At 38.1% G+C, this 22,142-nt stretch overlaps 1 long non-coding RNA gene across 1 annotated transcript in view; it reads right to left on the bottom strand.

The window, feature by feature from the left end:
• Positions 1 to 19,106, bottom strand: part of LOC143646198 (uncharacterized) — a 37,217-nt gene extending 18,111 nt beyond the window's left edge. Inside the window, exon 1 of the long non-coding RNA XR_013157559.1 lies at positions 17,430 to 19,106. This is a non-coding gene — a long non-coding RNA (uncharacterized LOC143646198). The remainder of the gene's footprint in view (positions 1 to 17,429) is intronic.
• Between the last annotated feature and the right edge of the window lie 3,036 nt (positions 19,107 to 22,142).

Here is a 22,142-nt window from a genome sequence, read left to right as displayed (position 1 = left end):
ACCCTATCGTAAGGATAACTAATGAATAGATGAATAAAATGTGGTGTATACATACAATGGAATATTATTCGGCTGTAAAAAGGAATGAACTCCTAATACATAAAACAACATGGCTGAACCTTGAAGACATCATGTTGAGTGAAATAAGCCAGATACAAAAGAACAAATATTGTAGGATCTCACTGACTTAATTCAAATAAGCAAACTCACAGAGTCAGAATCTAGAATATACGTTACTGGGAACCAGGATGGGGTTAGGGACTGGGAAGTACAGATTCCGATTTGGAATGATGGAAATGTATAGATAATGGATGGTGATGATGGTAGTACAACAGTGTGAATGCAATTAACAGCACTGCAATATATATCTGAATAAGACTAAAAGAGGAAATGTTAGATTGTATATAAAGTAACAGAATAAAACTTAAAAAAAAATCCATGAAAATACACTATGCAAACTGAGAACCCTAAGTTTAACCGTGGACTTTAATAGTACAATTGCAAAAATGTGCTATCATCAATTGTAACACATGTTCCCATGCCACAAGATATTGGTGGTGGAATGTGTATGGGAATTCTGTAGTTTATATATGATTGTTTTGTAAACCCACAATTTCTCTAATAAAAAAATTAAGGGGAAGTTTTAGATTGTATATATGTTAGTAGAATAAAAATTTTTAAACATAGGCTTCTACAACACAGTGAATCCTATTGCAAATAATGGTTAATAGTACAATTATAAAAACATCATGAATTATAAGAAATACCACATTAATGCAAGGTATTAATAATGGAGTGGTATATGGGAAAAATATATAATACAACTAATGTAAACCATGGAGTATATAGCTTTTTTCATAATTATAATAAAGGTACCACAGTAATGTAAAGTGTTAACAATGGGGGGGGAGGCGGATAATAGGGAATTCTGTATTTTCTGCATAATTTTTTTGTAAACCTACAGCTTCTCTAAAAAAAATATATTAGGAAAACAAAAAGCACTAATGCTGTCCACTGGATAGTGGCAGCTGTGCAGCCCCACTGACAACTCTGCTGCATTAAGGCCCAGTGAACACAATAGGCTGAATTGACAGCTGTCACCTTTGCCTTAGACAATACTCCTAAGGACAAGTTATGTTTTTACTAACTCTTGAACTGTTGCAATATCCTAGTCATCTGTTCTGCTCCTTGAAAGACTACAGACTGACAGATTACAAACATCCTCTTTGGGGACGCAAAATAGGGAATAAATTGTCACTCCCAATCAGACAGTCTGGTTCACTCATGTAGATAGATACCCACAGCAAGGCCCATTAGCTGATGAAATCAATCAGATTTGAGCTGCCAATCAAGCACTGCTACTTGGGTCCATCATCAAATCAGACCTTGCCACATATCCACCACCATGTACTGTGCACAAAGCAAAGGACTATAGGTTTCAAATACATGTGCTCAAAGTTGACCTGTATGTCTCACAGTGAAAAAGACCACATTGCTCAGAGCATTGCCCTACTTGCTACTGGCAGCTGAACTTCACTGAATGTTCGACCTCGTCTTGGAGGTACTATTGGTGTCTCACTGGTGTCAACACTTTCAGGTTACTGTGTTGCTGTTCTAATCTGTTCAGTCAGCTCTGGCCACAGCATTAGGGCTTTAAAACTAAACCATCATGTTTCAGCTTTTGAGACCATTTACATTCTGAAAATGATCATTTGCTACCAAGGCCACCCAAAAATAGGCCAAAGATCAAGCTCTTCAATGGACTTCCATGCACCCTAGTGTCTACAAGCTACAATGGCCTCCTGAAAAGCAAACGCAAAAAGATTCCTATCTACCCCTCACCTCCTCCTGGCCCACACTGTTTATTTAGTAAGGCAGTTTGGTCACTGAATGTGGCCATCCCAGAAAGGGGTTAATATCCTCTCAGATGTGTTTTCAGTAATGATCAGGAAAAAAAGGGTGACAGGTTATATAGACCTATTTTAAAAATGGAGAATTCTGTCCTGACCATTCCTATGCATAATGTATCTCTCCCCTGACAATAACAAGCCAGTCTAGTTGGTAAGCTCTCTGGGTGGTCACCTCACAAAAGGAGTTGGTCAAACAATTTGGATTCAGACACTTGGATTCTAAAGTATATATTTTCTGGAAAGAGTTGAAGTTGTTCAGTGAGAAATTCACTGACTTTGAATTAAATGATTAAGTTGTATTTTGAAAACCAAAGTGATGGGTAACTTTCTTCTTTGGAGCAGGGGTCAGCAAACTTTTTCTGTAAAGGACCAGCTAGTAAATATTTTTTACATGTGATCTCTGTCACATTACTTAACTCTGCCAGTGAATAATGAAAACAGCCAGTGACAATATGTAAACAAGTGGGCATGGCTACTTTCCAGTAAAACCTTATTTACCAAATCAGGTGGCAGGATTTCTCCCAGAGAGATGAACTACAAATATAGTACCCTATCCTAAGTACGGCTAAATTCCTTGGACTATTATGCATAAAGCAAACAAGACTGCAAAATTGAGAGAAGAAAACAGACATGTGTGGAATTTGGGACTCAAGCAACAATATGGCAGTGAGTTTCCTGGGTTTTCTTTTTGCCTCATGTATCCAAGCCTGGGTGATGGAGAAGCTGGCAGCACACAAACACTAATGAGCATAGACTTAGCCCAAAGAAAAGCCTATTCTCTCTAGCCAAAGGAAGAGAAAGAGATAGCATAGTGAAACAGAAAACTTTTAAACAATAACCATTCTACTTCAACCAAATAACACAGAAAAAACTTGCAATCCCACCCTATGTGTATTAGGGTTCTCCAAGGAAACAGAACTGACAAGAGGTGTGTGTGTGTGTGTGTGTGTGTGTGTGTGTGTGTGTGTGTGTGTGTGTGTGTGTAAATATGAGATTTATAATAATTGGCTTACTTGACTGTGAGGATCGGCAGGTCCAACTTCCATAGGGCAGGCCACAAGTTAGGAACTCTGATGAAGGTTTTCAAAGAATTCCCCTAGAGAATTTGGCTGGATGAAGTAGAAATGGAAATTTTTCTTCTGACTATTGAAATTATCAGTTCTCCCTATAAGGCTTTCAGCTGATTATAGGAGTCTTCTCTCATGTAAGCCCAAACTTATCGGGCTTCTGGTTTTCTTTTAAGGTAAGTTTTAAGTTGATATCCTTAGTTGATTGTAGATGTAATCAACCACAAAGGCAATCAACTTACTGCTGATTTAAATTCACAAAATATCATCAGAGTAACAATCAACCCAGTGCTTATGTAACAAAACTGGACACCATCACCTGGCCAAGTTGACAAATGGGCTTAACCGTCAGTCCAGCCCTTGTCAGCTTGTACCCATGGGCATCTCCTTAAACCTTGCTTAATCTCTAAAAAAAAATAATAACAGTCATATTTTCACCAAACAATTCAACTGTCCTGCATACAAAATAGAAACACACTAACTCTTCCGAAGAGGGTGCAAGACCTTGAACACTATTTTTTTTTTTTTTTTAACATGGGCAGGGACCAGGAATCAAACCCAGGTCCTCTGGCATGGCAGGAGAGTATTCTTGCCTGTTGAGCCACCGTGGCCCACCCAGACTATTCATTCTTAAACTTGATACCCTGTAAATTAAATACCATGACATAAACTAATATAACTTACATTGTATGATAAGGAAATAAGATAGGGAAGCAAGCAAAGATATTTGCTTTATGTATGTATAGATATATCCAAACATAACAAAACAAGGAAGAATTGTAACCATTACAGTCCTCATTTCTATAACTTGTCATGTGGTAGTAGCTCATATTTATAACTACTATTCAATCCATTCAAATATTCCCTTTACCCTCAGTAAACACCTCAGATGGCTGGTTCTTTGCCTCTGGTAGGGTGACCAAAATTTCATGCCTGAAGTTTCTGGGCCATTAGTAGTCCTACTTGGATTGGACTATTGCAGTTTTCCATTGACTTTAATCACAGGGCATGGCAGTACTAAGAGACGCCCTAGGGGATCTTCTGTATTCCAGACAAAATCTTAACTCCGTTGTGTGAATCAGTCCTATTTCCCCTCAATAATCAAGATCAGTGACCCCAACCAGTACACCATCCATGCCAACAAAGATTGTAGCAAGGTACCCTAATCTTCCACTAGAGTAGTATGAGAGAAGTCTGACTGGGGAGGCAGGATTTTCATTTGTGTGGGGCAGTAAAGAGACCCTCACCCTGACAGAGGTTCAGTGGAGACCACATAGTGAGCCTGGACTTTTACTTCCTCTCAGCTGTAAAAAAGTACTCCTCCCCTTCTTTGGTAGAGTCGTGTCAGAGAAGACCTGTGGAGCATCAAAAATTTCATCACCAGCCAATGGAAACAATAAGGCCACTTAGGGAGCAGTGATGAGGTACCCCTGTCCCTTCCCATCAAGGTAGTATCACTGGAGGTCTACTGGTTAGCAAAAAATTCTACGCACACCCATTAGTAATGAATATTCCATCACCTTTCAGGTGTCAATACAGGATGAGTGGAGAACATGAATTTCCACCCCACTTGGCAGTAACAAGATGGCCACACCCTCTCATTACAGCAGTGTTAGAAACATGCTATAAACAGAAAATTTAAATGTCTCATAACATAAAACCCCAAACATCCATATATCAATAAAAAATTTCCATATGAATGAGAAAAGACAACAGACACAACATTGAGATAGCAGAAATATTCAAATTAATTGACAAAGATTTTTAAGCAGTCATAAAAATGCTTCAAACACTTATAAACATGCTTGAAACAAATGAAAAAATAGAAAGTCCCAGCAAAGAAACAGAAGATATAAAGAATAACTAAGTGAAAAGTATATATAACTAAAATATACCAACAATAAGAGGAACCTAAGATGGCTAATTAGGGAGAGGCAGGCTCACTTCTCTCCCAGAAAAACAACTAGGGAACAGGCAGAAACTGGAGCAATGGTTGTGGAACTCTGGATGTGGGGGTGGGAGATCTGCTATACAACACCAGGGAAAGCACAGTACAAAGAGAGAGAACCTGCAGCGAAAGATTATGAGTAATCCCGAGTAGCCCTAGCTCTTCTCATCCATGCTCCAATCTGGGGAGGCAGAGAGCGTCAAGGTCTATGGTCCTTGGCAGATGGGCAATTGCAGACTGAAAGGGCAGCAGAGGTCTACTCTCCCAAGAACAAGGCAGGACACTGTGCAGCCCTGTTTCAGTTTCTGGCCAGCAAGTTTGGACTGCTGGGACCAGCAGCTCAACATGCCCAGCACAGTGAAGCAACACCATTGTCTAGAGCCAACAGCTAAAAATAGCCTGCCTTCTGAAGGCTGAGGGGAATATGGTGCTGAAGAGCAACATATTGAAGATGGCAATGAAAGTGCACCTCCAGGAAGATATCTAAAATGCTCTTGGGTGAAGAGGGTCATATGCTGAGCAGGCCAAGAAAGTGCACCCTTGGAGAGTAGAATTAAACATTTTTTGGTACTTTTACTTGTCTCTGTGGGGCCCTCTGGAACTTCTTTGCACCTGCTTCATGGATCACTGGCCCAGCCCTGGTTGGATAATACTGATGAACCAAGTTTCAAAGAAAAGCATTAACACAAACTCAATCAACAACAAAAGCTCTGACAAGAGAGAGACCTTCGGAGACCCAATCTGACCTTTAGAGTAAACTCACCAAGATAATCCAATGCCTGGGTATCAGCAAAAAATAATAAGTCATACCAAGAAACAGGAAGATATGGCCCAAAGGTGCAAATCAAAAAGTTAGAGGAGATACAGAATATAGAACAACTAATCAAAGATGTTCAAACAAATCTAAAGCAATTCAATGAGAAAGCCAAAAAGAAAAGGATATTAAGAGGACACTGGGTGAACATAAAGAATATGAAAGCATGCAAACAAAAGTAAAAGATCTAATGGGAATGAAAGGCACAATATGTGAAATTTAAAATATACTAGAAACATAGAATAGCAGATCTGAAGAGGCAGAAGAAAGGATCAGCAAGCTAGAAAACAGAATCTGAATCCAAACAGACCAAAGAACAGATAGAGAAAGGAATGGGAAAAATCAAGCAGCTACTCAGGGAACTGATTGACAACACGAAATGCACATACATTCATGGCATGGGTGTCCCAGGAGGAGAAGAGAAGGATAAAGAGAAATAAGGAATATTTGAGGAAATAATGGCTGAAAACTTCCCAATTTTTATGAAAGGCATTGATATCCATGTCCAAGAAGTATAACATACTTTAAACTGAATAAACCCAAATAGACCTATTGGATTCTAATCAGAATGTCAAATGCCAAAGATAGAGAATTCTGAAAGCCATAAGAGAAAAGCAGTTCATTACATACAATGATGCCCAATAAGACTAACCACCAATATCTTATCCCTCAAAACCATGGACACAAGAAAACAGTGGTATGATATATTCAAGATATTGAAAGAGAAAAACTGCCAAAAAAGAATTTATCCAGCTAAGCAGATCTATAATCATGCCTAAGAATTACTTCCAGAAAACCTCTTGTTGCTCATATATGGCTCTTCTCTGTCTATGACGAACTCTGCAAGGAAAACCATTACCCTTCCCCCTACATGGGGCAGGGCATACAGGGATGATGTCTTCCTGGCAACATGAGAGATGATTCCCAGGGATGAGCCTGGTCCTGGCTGTATAGGATTGACAATGCCTTCCTGATCAAAAGGAGGAAAGTAAATATAACAAAATAAGGTATCAGTGGCTAAGCTCAAAGTCAAGAGGCTATTTTGGAGGCTATTCTCATGCAAGTTTCAGCTAGACATTGTTAATTGTCAAGGCTTGCCAACCCCCAACCAACATCATTCCTGTTAACCCTAAAGAATACCTAAGGCTTTATCTGAGATTCTAAAAAAAATTCACACACTAGGTTTACTTTCCAGAAACCTGTAACCTCCAGATGGTTCCTAGGCCAGATAAATCTCAAAACCCAGAGAACAGCCTCTCGAATAAAATCACCTAGTTCCATCCCCCTATCCCTTACTGTGAAGACCCCTTTTCAACATGGAAAAGTTAGACTGGGCATACCCCAGATATCCCTAAAGATTGGGAGAAGGATCAAAGGTCTGAGGAGTTATAACAGAGAAGATAGATTTAACAAATGAGAATGGCTACTGAATCATTATATTGATATTTCTTTTAGCCTCCAGTGCCTGGAGCAACTTAAAGGAAAAACCTGAAATTGTGAAACTGTAACCCATATCAAACTTTAAGGTGAGACTCTTATAGCCACCATATAGATGGGTCAATAAATGTATTCTATAACTATTTGTTAAAATGTACTTTGAAATTTATTGCTTTTCTGCATATATGTTATATTTCACAATAAAAAAATATTTTTAAGTAAAAAGTTTACCTGGAAAAATGTCCTTCAAAAATAAGGGAGAATTTAACATTTTCACAGATAAATAGAAGCTGAAAGAGTTCATTAACAAGGCACCTGCCCTACAAGAAATACTAAAGAAAATCTTGGAAGCTGAAAGGAAAGGATGGGAGAGAGGGGCTTGGAGGAGAGTATTGAAATAAAGAGTATCAGCAAAGGTAACCAAAAGGGTACAAAGAGAGACAAAAATAATATACGCCATATAAAAGCCAAAGGACAAAATGGTTGAAATAAGTACTGCCATTACAGTAATAATATTAAATGTTAGTGGATTAAACTCCTAATCAAAAGACATGGACTGGCAGAATGGATAAAAAAAATTGACCCATCTATATGCTGGCTATAAGAGTCTCACCTTAGATACAAGGACACAAATAGGATGAACATGAAAGGTTGGAAAAAGATATTCCATGCAAATATTACCTCCAAAAAAAAGCTGGGGTAGCTATACTAATATTGGACAAATAGACTTTAAATGCAAAGATAGTATAATATGAGACAAAGGACATTATTAGTTAAAGGGGCAATCAACCAAGAAGAAATAACAATCATGAATATATATGCACTGTATTAGCTAGGGTTCTCTAGAGAAACAGAATCAGCAGGAGATATCTGTAAATATAAAATTTATAAAAGTGTCTCACACAACTGTAGGGATGTAGCAGTCCAAGATCTGTAGGGCAGGCAGCAAGCTGGCAGCTCCAATGAGGTCCTCAATGAACTCTCAGGAGAGGCTGGCTGGCTGAAGCAGGAAGAGTGATTTGTCTCTCCTGAATCCTCCTTAAAAGCCTTCTTGTGATTAGATTAAGCATCATTCATTGCAGAAGACACTTCCCTTAGCTGATTGCAAATGTAATCAGCTGTGGATGCAGCCAACATGGTCATGATTTAAAGTCTATGAAATGTCCTCACAGCAACAGACAGGACAGCTCTTGCCCAACCAGACAACCAGGCACCATCACCTGGCCAAGTTCACACATGCACCTAACCAAAGATCCCCAAAATACATGAGGCAAACACTAACAAAACTGAAGGGTGAATTAGGCGTATCTATAATAATAGTTGGAGATTTCAGTACACCACTCTGTTCATAGTGGTGGCATTATTCACAATCACCAAAGGATGGAAACAACCCAGCTGCCCATCAACCAGTGAATGGATAAGCAGAATGTAGTATATACATATGATGGAATATTATTCAGCTGTATGGATGGGTGAAGGTGGGCTAAGGGTTCATTGATGATTGGATGGGTGAACAGTGGTGTACACATACAATAGAATTATTGAGTGGCTGCAAGAAGGAATGAAGTTGTGGGGCATACAACTAGGTGAATGGACCTTGAGGACAGTATGTTGAGTGAAATAAGCCAGAAACAAAAAGACAAACTTTATAATACATCACTAATATGGGCTAACTATAATGTGCAAATTCTGAGAACTGAATCCGACAGCATAGGTTATACAGGGAAGGCTGTTCTAGCCTGCTAAAGCTGCCAGAATGCAACACACCAAGGATAGATTGGCTTTTAATAAAAGGGGATTTATTTAGTTAAAAACTACAGTTCTTCAGAGGAAAGGCAGCTAACTTTCATCTGAGGTTCTCTCTTGCACAGGAAGGCACAAGGCCATCTCTGCTGGCCTTCTCTCCAGGCTTCTGGGTTCCAACAGCTTTTCCCAGGGTGATTCCTTTCTGCATCTCCAAAGGCCTGGGCTGAGCTGCGAGTGCTGAGATGAGGTATGCTGAGCTGCCTGAGCTGTGCTGTTACGCTCTCTCATTTAAGCATCCAGCCAATTAAATCAAACGTTATTCATTGCAGCAGGCTCTCCCCTTGGCTGACTACAGATGTAATCAGCAACAGATGAGCTTCACATGCCATTGGTTCATGAACAGAACTAGACACCTTCACCTGGCCAAGTTGACACCTGAGCCTAACTACCACAAAGGCTTATTGTAAAGATTCTTAGATTGTAAACTCTTACAGCCACCATATCTGTTCTTGAGTTATAATAGTTATTTCTAAATTCTGAGATGCTGAGCTCTTTGTGTATAACTTGGTCATCCCTGGAACTCTGGGTTTCTGACGCCGAGACTAAGAGTTCTGCAGCTATTACCCCATACAGCCACTGTTTAAAAAGCTGAAAAGGAGGTCAGATTTCAATTAGAGATACGAATGAAGCTGATGTGGTTAGAACTAATGTAAATCAGAGTAAAGGGTAAAGGATGATATTGTCTATATTTTAAAACTTCAACCTCAGAGGGAGACCAAAAAAGAGATGTTTATTTGGTGCAAATTTTTATGTTTTTTTTAATAGCACACTAATATAACTTGTATGACCAGTTTATTCAAACACCATAATTCCATGGAACCTTGAATAGGGAGTGAGATTTTGCTGGTTCGTACAGGTTAGTGGATGCCCTGATATATCCCAGAGTAATTTGGGCAGAGAATAAAAAGGTATTTGCAAAGCCCCATTGAGGGACTGGGAAAAAATGCAGAAATATTAAACTCCGGTCCACCACCACTGGGGAATTCCGAATATTCTCACCAGCATTGGGGATTACCAATTTAATAGGCCAAGCCCTTGATCTTGGAGCTCACCCTTTTGAAACATTCACTAAGCCTAAATATAATTACCTCTAAGAGTCACCCACCCCAGAGAACCTCTTCTGTTGCTCAGACATGGCCTCTCTCTTGAAGCCAACTCAGCAGATAAACTAACTGCCTTCCCCCCCCACCCCCCGACATGAGACATGACTCCCAGGGGTGTAAATCTCCCTGGCAGCGTGGGCCATGACTCCCAGGGGTGAACCTGGATCCAGCATCAAGGGATTGAGAAAGCATTCTTGAACAAAAGGGGGAAGAAAAATGAAACAAATTTTCAGAGGCTGAGAGATTTCAAATAGACAAGAGTTCATTCTAGGTTATTCTTATGAATTATATAGATATGCATTTTTAGCTTCTAATGTATCAAAATGGCTAGAAGGAAATACCTGAAACTGTTGAACTGTAATCCCATACCTTGCTTCTTGAAGATGATTATATAACTATACAACTTTTATGTGTGACAGTGTGATTGTGAAAACCTTGTGGCTGATATTCCCTTTATCCTGTGTGTAGACAAATGAGTGAAAAAATGAGGACAAAATAAATAATAGGGGGATAAGGAATATGGGATGTTTTGGGTGTTCTTTTCCATTTTTATTTTTACTTTTATCTTTATGTACTTTTTTGAGTAATGAAAATGTTCAAAAATTGTGGTGATGAATGTACAATATATGATGATAATGTGACCCATTGATTGTACACTTTGGATGATTATACGGTATGTGAATATATCTCAACAAATTGCAAAAAAAAAAAGAGGAAATGAAATCATAACACACATGACTATATGGATAAGCTTGAGGACAATATGTTGAGTGAAATAAGCCAGTGACAAAAGGATACATATTGTATGACCTCACTAATACGAACTGTTAAATATAACTTGCAAACTCATGGTGTTAATATCTAGAACATAGGTCACCAGCAAATAGAATAAAGGCAGAGAATGGGGAGTTGGTGCTTATTTTGTGCAGAATATATAATAAGGTTGATTTAAAATGGTTGGAAATGGATAGAGGTGATGGTAGCACATTATAGTACACATTATATGTGGATGCAAATGTAACTGAAAGCTAGTTTAGGGTTATGTATGTCACTAGAAGGAAAGCCAAAGGATGAAACATGGGACCATATTAACATAGTGAACCCTCTTGAGGGTAAAAATGTTGCTTTTGGTGATAGAGCACAACCCTGTGAATACAGCAAAAGATACTGAGTGTACATTTTAAATGGATTGTATGATAGATTTATCTAATTAATAGTGCTTTAAAAATATGTTCATAAGGGAATTAGGGCCTGGATTGTAAGCTCTTTCAGCAGTCACATTTGTTTCAGGGCTTTGTTGTTTCTAAATTCTGAGATGCTTTGCTCTTTGTGTGAAACCTGGTAGTTCCCTAAAACTTTAGGTGTCTGTGTGACACCTGAGACTAAAGTTAAAATTCTCCAGCTCTGACGGTGCTAAAAAAGCAGCATTAATCCTAAAAGGACAACTTCATACAGCAACTGTTAAAGAAAGGATCAGGCTTCGATTAAAAATATAAATAAGACTGATCTTATTAGAACTAAAGTAAATCAGAATACAAGGCAAAGAATAATATTATCTGTACTTTAAGACTTAATTTCTATGTGACGCCAAGGAGAAGACATTTATTTTATCCAAAATCTGAGTTTTCTATGGCACAGTATCTGATTTAACCTGCTTAGTCAGTTATTCAAACAACCTAACAGCTTTATTTAACATAGAATCTAAGATTTAAAATGAGATCTTTGTATTCCATACAGATTGATATAATACCTTGATGCATTTCAAAATGGTTTAGGAATGAAATGAAAAAATATGTATAAAGTCCCTTGAGGGACTCAGGAAGAAAAGAACAGAACTATAAACTTCCCCATCTAGGGAATTCCTGCTATTCCTTCAAGCTTACTGAAACTATAAAAACAAACAAAAAAAACCCTCTTAATCTAAGATCCACTCAGTCAGAAAACATAAATTATTCCCATTCACTATTATGACAGGGAAACTTGTGAAAATGTTGCAGGCAGCCCCTGTCTGTTAAAGCCACTTCCTGTTGCAGCAGGCAGGCCCCTGTTTACTCGGGCGATTCCCTGTTGAAAAATCTCCCAGGCCCCAAGGACGGTCAGTAGGCAGGATAAGAAAAGTCCCTGTGAAGCCCCCTCCCCCCTAACCACTCATCTGCTTCTGTAAACCCAGCTTCGCGCCCTTCCCGATTTAAACCAGGCAATCATTTACCTTGTCTTTAACGTGTCATCCTGTCTATAAAAACTGATGTTAACCTTTTGTTCAGGGCCCAGACTTTCAGAGTTTACTCAGCTGAGCCCTATGACCATAGACAATAAAACCTACTTCCTGAAACTCTGGAGCCTTGGCCCAGGTTTGATCTGTTTCTGTGAAATGTTCTGGGAGGCTTGAAGCTTTGTCCCTGTTTCGCACAACAAAAATAAGCTCTAAAATATATGAACCTTGCCTCATGAAAGGAAATATGCTAATAAGCCAAGCCCTCAATCCTTAAGCTTGTACTTATAAACCTTATTTCTATAATGACTAAACTAAGCCTAATTATAATTAATGCCTAAGCATCACCACAGGAAACCTCCTTGTTATTCAAGGTGGCCTCTCTAAGCCAAACTCTACAAATAAACTCACACTTTCCCCTGTCTGCGGGACATGTCTCCCAGGGATGAGTCTTCTTGGCATGGTGAGACAAATACCAAGTGTTGATGAGCAATGCTTTTGGAAATCTTAACCAAAAGAGGCAAATATTAATATATATATATATATATATATTATATATATATATAATTTGTATAGCTAAGAGATTTCAAATAGAGTCAAGAGGTCATTACTTTTATGCAAGTCTTAGCCAGATATTACAAACTGCCAAAGTAAGTAAGCCTCAAGCAGAAATGCTCTTGAGGGACCTGGGGACCTCTGGACACCATAGGCAAGCCACATGGCTACAAGGAATCAGTCAGTGGACTATATCTGAGAATATATGCATAGTTAATGTATAAGACCTGGTAATCATAATCCTCCTACTCAATTTACTTATTATTTCTCAGACACTTAAACCTCTGGATTGTTCCTGTGCAGTTGAGCCCTGCAACCCAAGGGTACCATTCTCTCCAGGAACAATAACTTGGAACTCAAGAATAAATCCATCTACAAGCAAAGCAGTTCACTCATCTACAGTGTAAAACTGACATCCCTTTGCATCATGAAGTTAGAGCAGTTGTCACCCAGATATCCCTCAAAAAAAAAAAATACAATAATGAAAAACTCAATGCCCAGGCTCAAAAGTAGAATGGAGTGGGTAGAGGAAAGAACTGGAGAACCAGAAGATAGCAAAAATAGAAATTGCCCACTCTGAATAACAGAAAAAATAAGTAGTTTCACAACATACACTTGTATATGGACAGATGTGCTTATCAAACCACGCCTAGAGCTAAAAGAAGGAATACCCATTTAGGTTAATGTAAAGAAAAAAAGTTAAAAGTAAATTATTTTTAAAAAGTAAATTATAAACCCAACACTTGTAGGCATAATAGAAACTATAATCAGAAGCCTCCTATAGATTCTGCTCTTTATTTTCCTAGCCCATGCTCCTCCATTACCCTTTTATGAACATCTTGATTTGATTTACAAATGTTCCATACAACATTGGATTTTGGACCACCCCTGACAGATTTTCAAACTGTGGACTCTTCTCCCAAAGGACTAATTTCTAGTATTGAGAACAAATCAGCCCCTTGTGTGATAAACTAACCCCAAGAGGTGTGTCTTGGTCATGCCTTAATAAATGCTTAAGTCAAAAGATTGTCATATAGGCATTAGAACTTCTTCTACTCAAGTCCTCATCTCTAGGTAATGGTACACCATATTAGAGATTTCTAATATGGTGCCATAACAAGTGGAACTTCCGTGTAGAGAGAAATTAGCCAATATGTCCCTATTATATGCATGACTGTCTGTTTGCTTGTTTGTTGATGCCAAGAGGTATATGTAAAACCTGAGCTTCCCAGCTGACTTGCTTTCTTCTGTGAAATTAATTCACCTTGACTTGGGTACCAAAGTCTTTGGCAGGCATATACACAGTAGTGTTTAAGATATACAGAACCAGGAGTTTTGGAGGATCCTCCCAGAATTTTTGTGGAGTGGCTTTGAAGCCCTCTTTTTTAAGTCTACTTGTACTCATTTCAGAGGTTAAGCCCACTCTCCCGGATTGTGCTGGTAGTAACAAGAGATTATGAAACACAATAAACAATAACCAGATAAAATGACAAGCTAATTTCAGAATCTTGACATTGTGTGTTTCATTTTTAGCATTAAAATGGATTTTTTTTTTTACTCCATTACTCACTGAATTGCACCAAAATGGCGCATTTTTATTTTCGAAGGATTTACTTCTCACATTTAGAGATAGAGAACAGTTCCAAAACACTCAAAGAATATGTTACTGGGTACAAAGATAATCTTGTTAGGTAATAAAAACTTGGCTCCATTATCCTATAGCAAAGCTCAAAATTTTGGCACAGTCTCCAAATGTGAGGAGTATGAAATGGATATATGAAGAGACACTTTCTCAGATCAACTTCAAGAGACATACAAAACAACACTGTATATAGACTTTTAAAGGAAATTCCATCAGAGTTGTAGTATTCCAAGGCCGTAAGTGGCATTCCCTTCTGAAAAGAAGTAGAAATAGGGGCCAATCTGAAACAAGTAATCCAAAAGCCAAGTGTGGCTGTGTATCACGCTGTCCTTGTATTCAAATGCGTTACATAAGATCTGTAAATTCACTTAAATCTAGAAGTGAAGCTCAGTGGTACACAGTCTAGAGAAACCAGAAGAATCTTTCCTCTGGTTTCCTCATCTTCCCAATGCACAATTTATCCATGTTGGAAATGGTCCTTCCTTATGTTCATGCCAGATGCTGAAGTGGTTCAGTCTCAAAACGCTTCCTTGGCTGTAAATTGGTTGCTTGAGATAGGAGCAAAGTAAGTTATTATTCAGAGTAAATTCTGTCAAACTTGAAAGCAAAATTTGCTATAGTTGCAAGGGATATTTGTAAAAGAGAATAAGTAAATGCACCAAAAACAGAAATTCTGCCTACTTGGCAGAAAAAATAAGTAGTTTCACCAACATACACTTGTATATAGACAGATGTGCTTATCAAACCTACTTGGCAGAATTCCCCAAAATTCAACTACGCTTATCTGACATTTACCAAAAACAGATTTCCTGAAACAATTTACATTAAGCTTTTATTTCAGTAATAATTAGTTTAAATACATTGGGCTTGTCCATTTTTCATGTCATTTTGCACTCATTCTATTAGGATCTTAATATTTTAATTGTGTAAATCAAGGGTTGGCAAACTTTCAGTAACATTCTAGATAGTAAATATTTTAGGCTTTGAGGGCCATAGCCTCTGTTGCAACTACTCAATTGCTATTGTAGCACAAAAGCAGCCATAGGCATTATATGTAAATAAATAGGTGTGGCTGTGTTCCAATAAAGCTTTATATTCAAAAGCAGGTAGTTTGAGCAATCTCCTCAACTAGTTTGTTGTGTTGACTACAGTCAGGACCATTGGAATCCTTACAAATGTCAAACCATATGAAATCATATAATCGTATGTGCATTAGTAAATCATAGATGATATATAATTCTTGTCTCTAATTTGTTCCAGATTTTCTTTTCTAAGATTATATACAGCTTTCTAAACATGCAGAGAAATATAAAATAGCTTGCTTTTACAGAAAAATTAAGTTTCTTGAGCATTATTATCATTTGAAGTATATTTTTAGTTCTGATTCATTAATACCAGTTTTTAATTTGATTAAATCTTAATTATTGTATACTATCAAAACAAAACAAAAAACAGGCAGCAGGCTGGATTTGGCCCATAGGCATAGGTTGCCACCACTGATGTAAATGAACAGCTCATAAATACAATGTTCGTATTAGGCGAATTGACACCAGGGCAGTTGACATCTTGATGATCCTTTTCCTGCAGGTGCGTTCTCCAAAACACAACTGCTCCCTTTTTCTTATCTCTATAATTATATATCCCTTTATATGGCATGGCCCTTAAGATTCTATAATCTTCATTTGGCTGAAGATCCAGTTCAAAATTGTTTTGTTTGTTATATCATGTAATTTCTATTCCAGGCACAATCTGTTTCCTTTACCAACAAAGTTTTGCCCACTTAGGGTATTTTTGACTGCTGTGGAGGTAACAGTTATTCTTATGTTAGGAAATATCCTTTTTAGATATGGTAGCTTTTTGAGTCCTTAAACAACTTGAAAGAAGACAGAGGCATTTAGCTCAGCAAATCCCCAGAGATTTGGCTGCAAGTTGCTTGCTATCTGTAGGCTCCTACTAGTTCTGAATATCTCCAAATAGCTGCAATTTGGATGACAAAAGGGTAAGCAAGGGGCTTCTGGTTGTCCAGGGGCTCAGACTGCAATGATTTCTGAGATACCACCACCAAGAATTCCAGACTTGTATTTTGAAGGTTGAATTTACCCAAAATTTACTTCTCTCAGTGCTTGGTTTCCATTAGGGGACCAAGGAAATGACGGAAACAAGGATTAGAATAGAAAAATCTATAGATTTTTCTATAGAATAGAAAAGCTGTGACACAAGTGGCTAGTCCCAGCAGAAAACAAAGATAGGAACTGAAATTGTTTCGCCCTGCCAACATTCACTTCAATTCCATGTGAGCCTGCCTTATGAGGAACATGAGGTCTCTGGAGCACCCAGTACTAATTCTAAGCTCCTGGTTGAAAGCACTTCCTTTCTCAATAAGCTTTTTAAGCCTATGCCTTGATTTTGTCCATCTGGTTCTGTTATTTTATTTGGGTAATCGGATTACCATGGCATCAAAATACAGGCCCAAATCAAAATCTCTATCCAATCAATCAAGTTCAGATTGTTGATAAAGGAATTAAGCTGCCATTAGCCACAATTACTATAAAATGATAATCTAGTGATGTTAGAAAGCTTCCCAAAGTTGAACTCTTCGCTCTTGATTTTGGCAATTTTGAGAAGCTCATTTGCTTTATCCACTGCCTTATATCCTCTAACACTTTGGATAATGGAGGAAGGAATTATTACATTCTTTTCTGGCTGATTCCCTCATGGGCACCCAGATCAAACTTCCTCCATTGTTCTCAAAGCCTTAATCTCCCAACACCGGCTCTATCAATCCCCTTTCTCCCAGCCCTCTCTATTCAGGGTCTTATCTATTCCATGTCAGAAGGGGCTGCCCCAGATGACTGTTCCCATCCTTCTCTCAGATGTTGGAAGAAAACGGCTCTCTGCTTGGCCAAAGCCATCCCTTCTTCCTGCCCCCACGCACCTTGATTTTTCCAAGTTTCTAGCATCTTCATTTCACTCTGCCTTCAAAACTGCAAAACTGCACCATTTTTTTCCTATTTTGGAAAAAAAAAAAACAAACTACAATTGCCTGCTACTACTGTTTCTCTCCTCCCAGACTGGCCTCTCCTTCCACAACCATTACTTTCTTGTTGAAGCCTGACCACCCCTCAGAATCAGTAATCTGCTCACTGTCAAATCCACTGGCTTTTGTGGATTATGCCTTGTTCTAAATTAAAGGAAACAATATCTTGTATTCTTAAGTGCCTGGGACCCCATAACCATAAATGAATTGTAGCTACTGGAAATTTTTGCTGGCCTCCATAATGTTATGTTCTCTTTATTCTCATATTTTGGTGACTAGGCCCCTTTACTTTCCTTCCATCTCCTAATTGTGGGCATTCCCAGGTTCAATCTTTGGTTTTCCCTTCCTGGCAATCTATCTGTTCTCACAGCCTCAGCTATCACGTAACTGTGAAGATTCCCAATTCTTTATCTCCAGCCCTAGGCTCTGTGTTCATAATTAGGCCTCACAACTCTCCAAGCCATTTTCTCCTCCCTAAAACTGCCTTATTTTAGTGACAATTACCCACAGTCAAATGAACCTCCCTGACTCTGCACCTCCCATGCAGATCCATTTAATTAAACCCAAGCCCTTCTTGTCCATTATCTTGATCTACTATATTATCACCCTATTTCTATCCTTTATTGTCTTAAGCCTAAATTATTACCTTGGTCCTTCCCTGATCTTTCTCTCTCCAATGTATCTCCCTTCATCCTAACACATAGACTACAGGCAGGCCAATTTTTCTAAAGCAGTGTGTTCACCATGATACTGCAATCAGAATCTTATGCCTTCAAGATAAATTCCAAAATCCTGAGCCTGATATTTGATGTCCTCCATCATCTACCACAACCATCTCGGTACATGAATCTTTCTATCCCCTTCTTTGGACTGGTTAGTGTTAATGTTCTAACTGCGTGTATGGCTTATATTCTTCCTACTGGGGAAGGCACCAGGATATGAATTAGAAATAGGCAAGTCACTCTAAGCCAACTCTGCAGATAAACTCACTGCCCTCCCCACTATGTGGGACATGACTCCCAGGGGTGTAAATCTCCCTGGCAACGTGGAACAGAAATCCCAGGTTGAGCCAGAACCCAGCATCATGGAATTGAGAGAGTCTTCTTGACCAAAAGGGGGAAGAAATGAGACACAATAGTTTCAGTGGCTAAGAGATTTCAAGTAGAGTCAAGAGGTTTTCCTGGAAGTTATTCTTATGCATTATATAGATATCCCTTTTTAGTTTATGGTGTATTGGAGTGGCTAAGGGGAAGTACCTGAAACTGTTGAGCTGTGTTCCAGTAGCCTTGATTCTTGAAGACAACTGTATAAAGATATAATGTTTATTATGTGAATGTGTGATTGTGAAATCTTGTGTCTGATGCTCCTTTTATCCAGGGTATGGACAGATAAGTAAAAAATATATATATTAAAAAAATAATGGGGGGACAAAGGGTAAAATAAATTGGGTAGATGGAAATTCTAGTGGCCAGTGAAAGCAGAGTAAGGTGTACGATATGTATAAGTTTTTCTTTTTATTTCTTTTTCTAGAGTGATGCAAATGTTCTAAAAACATGATCATGGTGATGAATACACAACTATGTGATGATATTGTGAGCCAATGATTATACACCATGTATGGAATGTATGTGTGTGAAGAGTTCTCAATAAAAATATTAAAAATATTTTTAGTTGATAACTCCACTTTTTACTTCCTATAGGACCTAAAAGTCAAATTCATAAAATGTAATGAAAAATAAAATTAAAAATAAAAAAATTTATAAGAAATCAGTGATTTTGAACTCATAAAGTATAAATATTTAATTTGTAACAAAACTACATAAAGGTGGGGGGACTGAGAGGTATAGAAGCATAGTTTGTGTATAGAATTGAAGTTGGTATCAAAGCAAACAAGATTGTTATAGATTTAGGACATTAAAGCTCCATGGTAACCACAAAGAACATATGTGAGAATATGTAAATTCACAAAGACAAAATTAGAGTACAGGTTGCCAGAGATGGGGGTTTAGGGTTGGGGAGCTAATGCAAAACGAGTATAGGTTTTCTGTTTGAGGACATGGGAAAATTTAAGTAAGGAAGGTGGTAAAGGTACTTCAATATTGTGAATGTGATTAGTTCCATTGAACAGTATGTTTGGGAGTGGTGAGGATGGGAAAGTTTATGTTGTATATATAGAAGGAAGGAAGGAAGAGAGGGAGGGAGGGAGAAAACCTAAAGAGATAATGATAATTAAATGCAATATATGACCCTGATTGGATCTAACAAGAGAGGAAAAAAAGCTCAAAGGGACATTATTGGGACATATGAAAATACAGACTGTAAGCTTTATATCAATGTTTATTTTCTTAAACTTGATAACTTGACTTAAGGTGAATACAAAAGTAAATATTCTGCTCTTAGGAAATGTACACAGCAGTGTTAAGGATACAAGGAGCATGATATATACAATATATTCCCAATTGTTGAGAAAATGGATAAATAAATAAAGAATGATACAGCAAATTTTGCAAAATGTTAAAGTTAGTAGATCAGTGTCTGAGGCTATGGTTGGTAAGTCAGAGTTCTCTGTATGGGATTTGTAACTGTCCTGTAAGTTTGAAAGAATTTCAAACTAAAAAGTATTTTTAAAACGGGCCTCTCTAATTCATTAGTGGATCTGTAAGTAATATGGCTATATTGAAAGTGAACATGATTGAAAGGGGGTGTATAGAGCCATATTAACCATTGATTATTACAAATATAAATAAGTTATTGCACGAATTATTTCAAAAGCATAAATCTTGTACAAAGAGTGAAAACAGAACGGTATGGGGGAAAATTACTATTGCAGGCTATGGTCTATATTAAACAGAAGATCTCAACAGAGCCACAGCAATGCCGGGGTAAATAACTCGGGAGGGAAGGACAAAAGTTAAGGGGAAGGATTTTCTATTTGGTGAGAGTGTGTTTATTGATTATAAATTTTCTAGAATTCAGAGTGTTGATGACTGTACAACTAAGTGAGGATAATGTGAAAGAGACATGATTGTTGACTGGACATTATACATGATGCCCAATGGAAGGAGATGGCTGAAGGGTACATTGAGAAGTAGAATGATGAACTGTGGCATCTATATATGATGGAATATTGTGCAGCTACAGAAAGGAAGGAAGTTAGTGAGGCATGGAACAAGGTGAATGAACCCTGGGGACATTATGTGGTACAAAATAAGCCAGCAATATAAGAATAAATGTTGTATGGTCTCTTTTAGAAAATACTTAAGAAAAATTTTGGCCTAGATTGTAAGCTCTTAGAGCAGTCACATTTAGTCTGGAGCTGTCAATGCTATTTCTAGATCTTGAGATGCTGTGCTATATATGTACAACCTGGTATCTCCCTGGAACCTTGATTACTGTGTGACACCTAAGACGCAGAGTTGGAGTTCCGCAGCTCTGAAAGTCATCACTGCTACATACAAATGTTAAAGAAACCAAAAGAGAGATCAGGCTTTAATTAGAGATAAGAACAAAGCCAACTGGGTCAGAATGAAGGTAAATCAGAATACAGGGTAAGGATGACATTGTTGCTATTTTAGAACTTCACCTACTGTATGAGATCAAAGGAAGAGAGGTTTAGGTTGTCCAAAACCTAAATTTTCTGTATCACATAATCTAACTTAACCTGTCTGGATACCTCATTTAAACAACCCAAACACACAGACCCCAAAATGGGAATGAGGGCTTGTAATTCTGTATAGCTTAACGTAATACTCAGATACATCCCAGAGTATGTTAAGCAGATAATTAAAAAGTATTAGCAAAGTCCCTTGAGGGGTAGGAGAAAAAAATCCAGAACTATAAAGCTTTACCAGTGTGGAAACCCCTGATACTGTCTCAAACATTAGAGACTCCCAAATCAATAGGCCAAGCCCTTGATCTTGAGGTTTGCTCTTGTGAAGCTTATTTATGTAGCAAAGAAGCTAAGTCTACCTATACTTATGCCTATGAGTTACTTTCAGAAAACCTCTTATGTTTCTCAGATGTGGCCTCTCTCTCTCTTTAAGCCCAACACTGCAAGTAAAATTGTTACCCTCCCCTCTATGTGGGACATGACATCTAGGGGCGAAATCTCCCTGGCAACATGGGACATGGCTCTCAGGGATGAGCCTGGCCCTGGAACTATGGGATAGACAATGCCTTCCTGACCAAAAGAGGAAAAATAAATATAACAAAATTAGGTATCAGTGACCAAGACAGTTCAAATAGAGTTGAGAGGCTATTCTGGGGGCTACTCTCACGCTAGCTTCAGCTAATTACCAGGGTTTGCCAAACCAAAACCAAAACCATTCCTGTATTCCTGTCAACCTTAAAAAGCACCTAGGACTTTATCTGAGATTCTACAAAAGTTTCACATACTAAGATTACTTTCCAGAAACCTAAAATCTCTAGATGGATTTCTAAGCCAGATAAATCCTGAAATCCAGAGTGGACAGCCTCTCCAAGAATATCAACTAGTTCCATCCCCCATCCCATATTATTGACATTCCTTTCCAATATAAAAAAAGATAGATGGGGCATAGCCCAAATACCCCCACTGACTGGGAGAAGGATCAAAGGAGAAAGAGGAGTTAT

The sequence above is a fragment of the Tamandua tetradactyla genome, chromosome 1, assembly GCF_023851605.1.
Source record: "Tamandua tetradactyla isolate mTamTet1 chromosome 1, mTamTet1.pri, whole genome shotgun sequence".
Lineage (NCBI taxonomy): Eukaryota > Metazoa > Chordata > Mammalia > Pilosa > Myrmecophagidae > Tamandua > Tamandua tetradactyla.
This window is presented reverse-complemented; position numbering and strand designations above follow the sequence as displayed.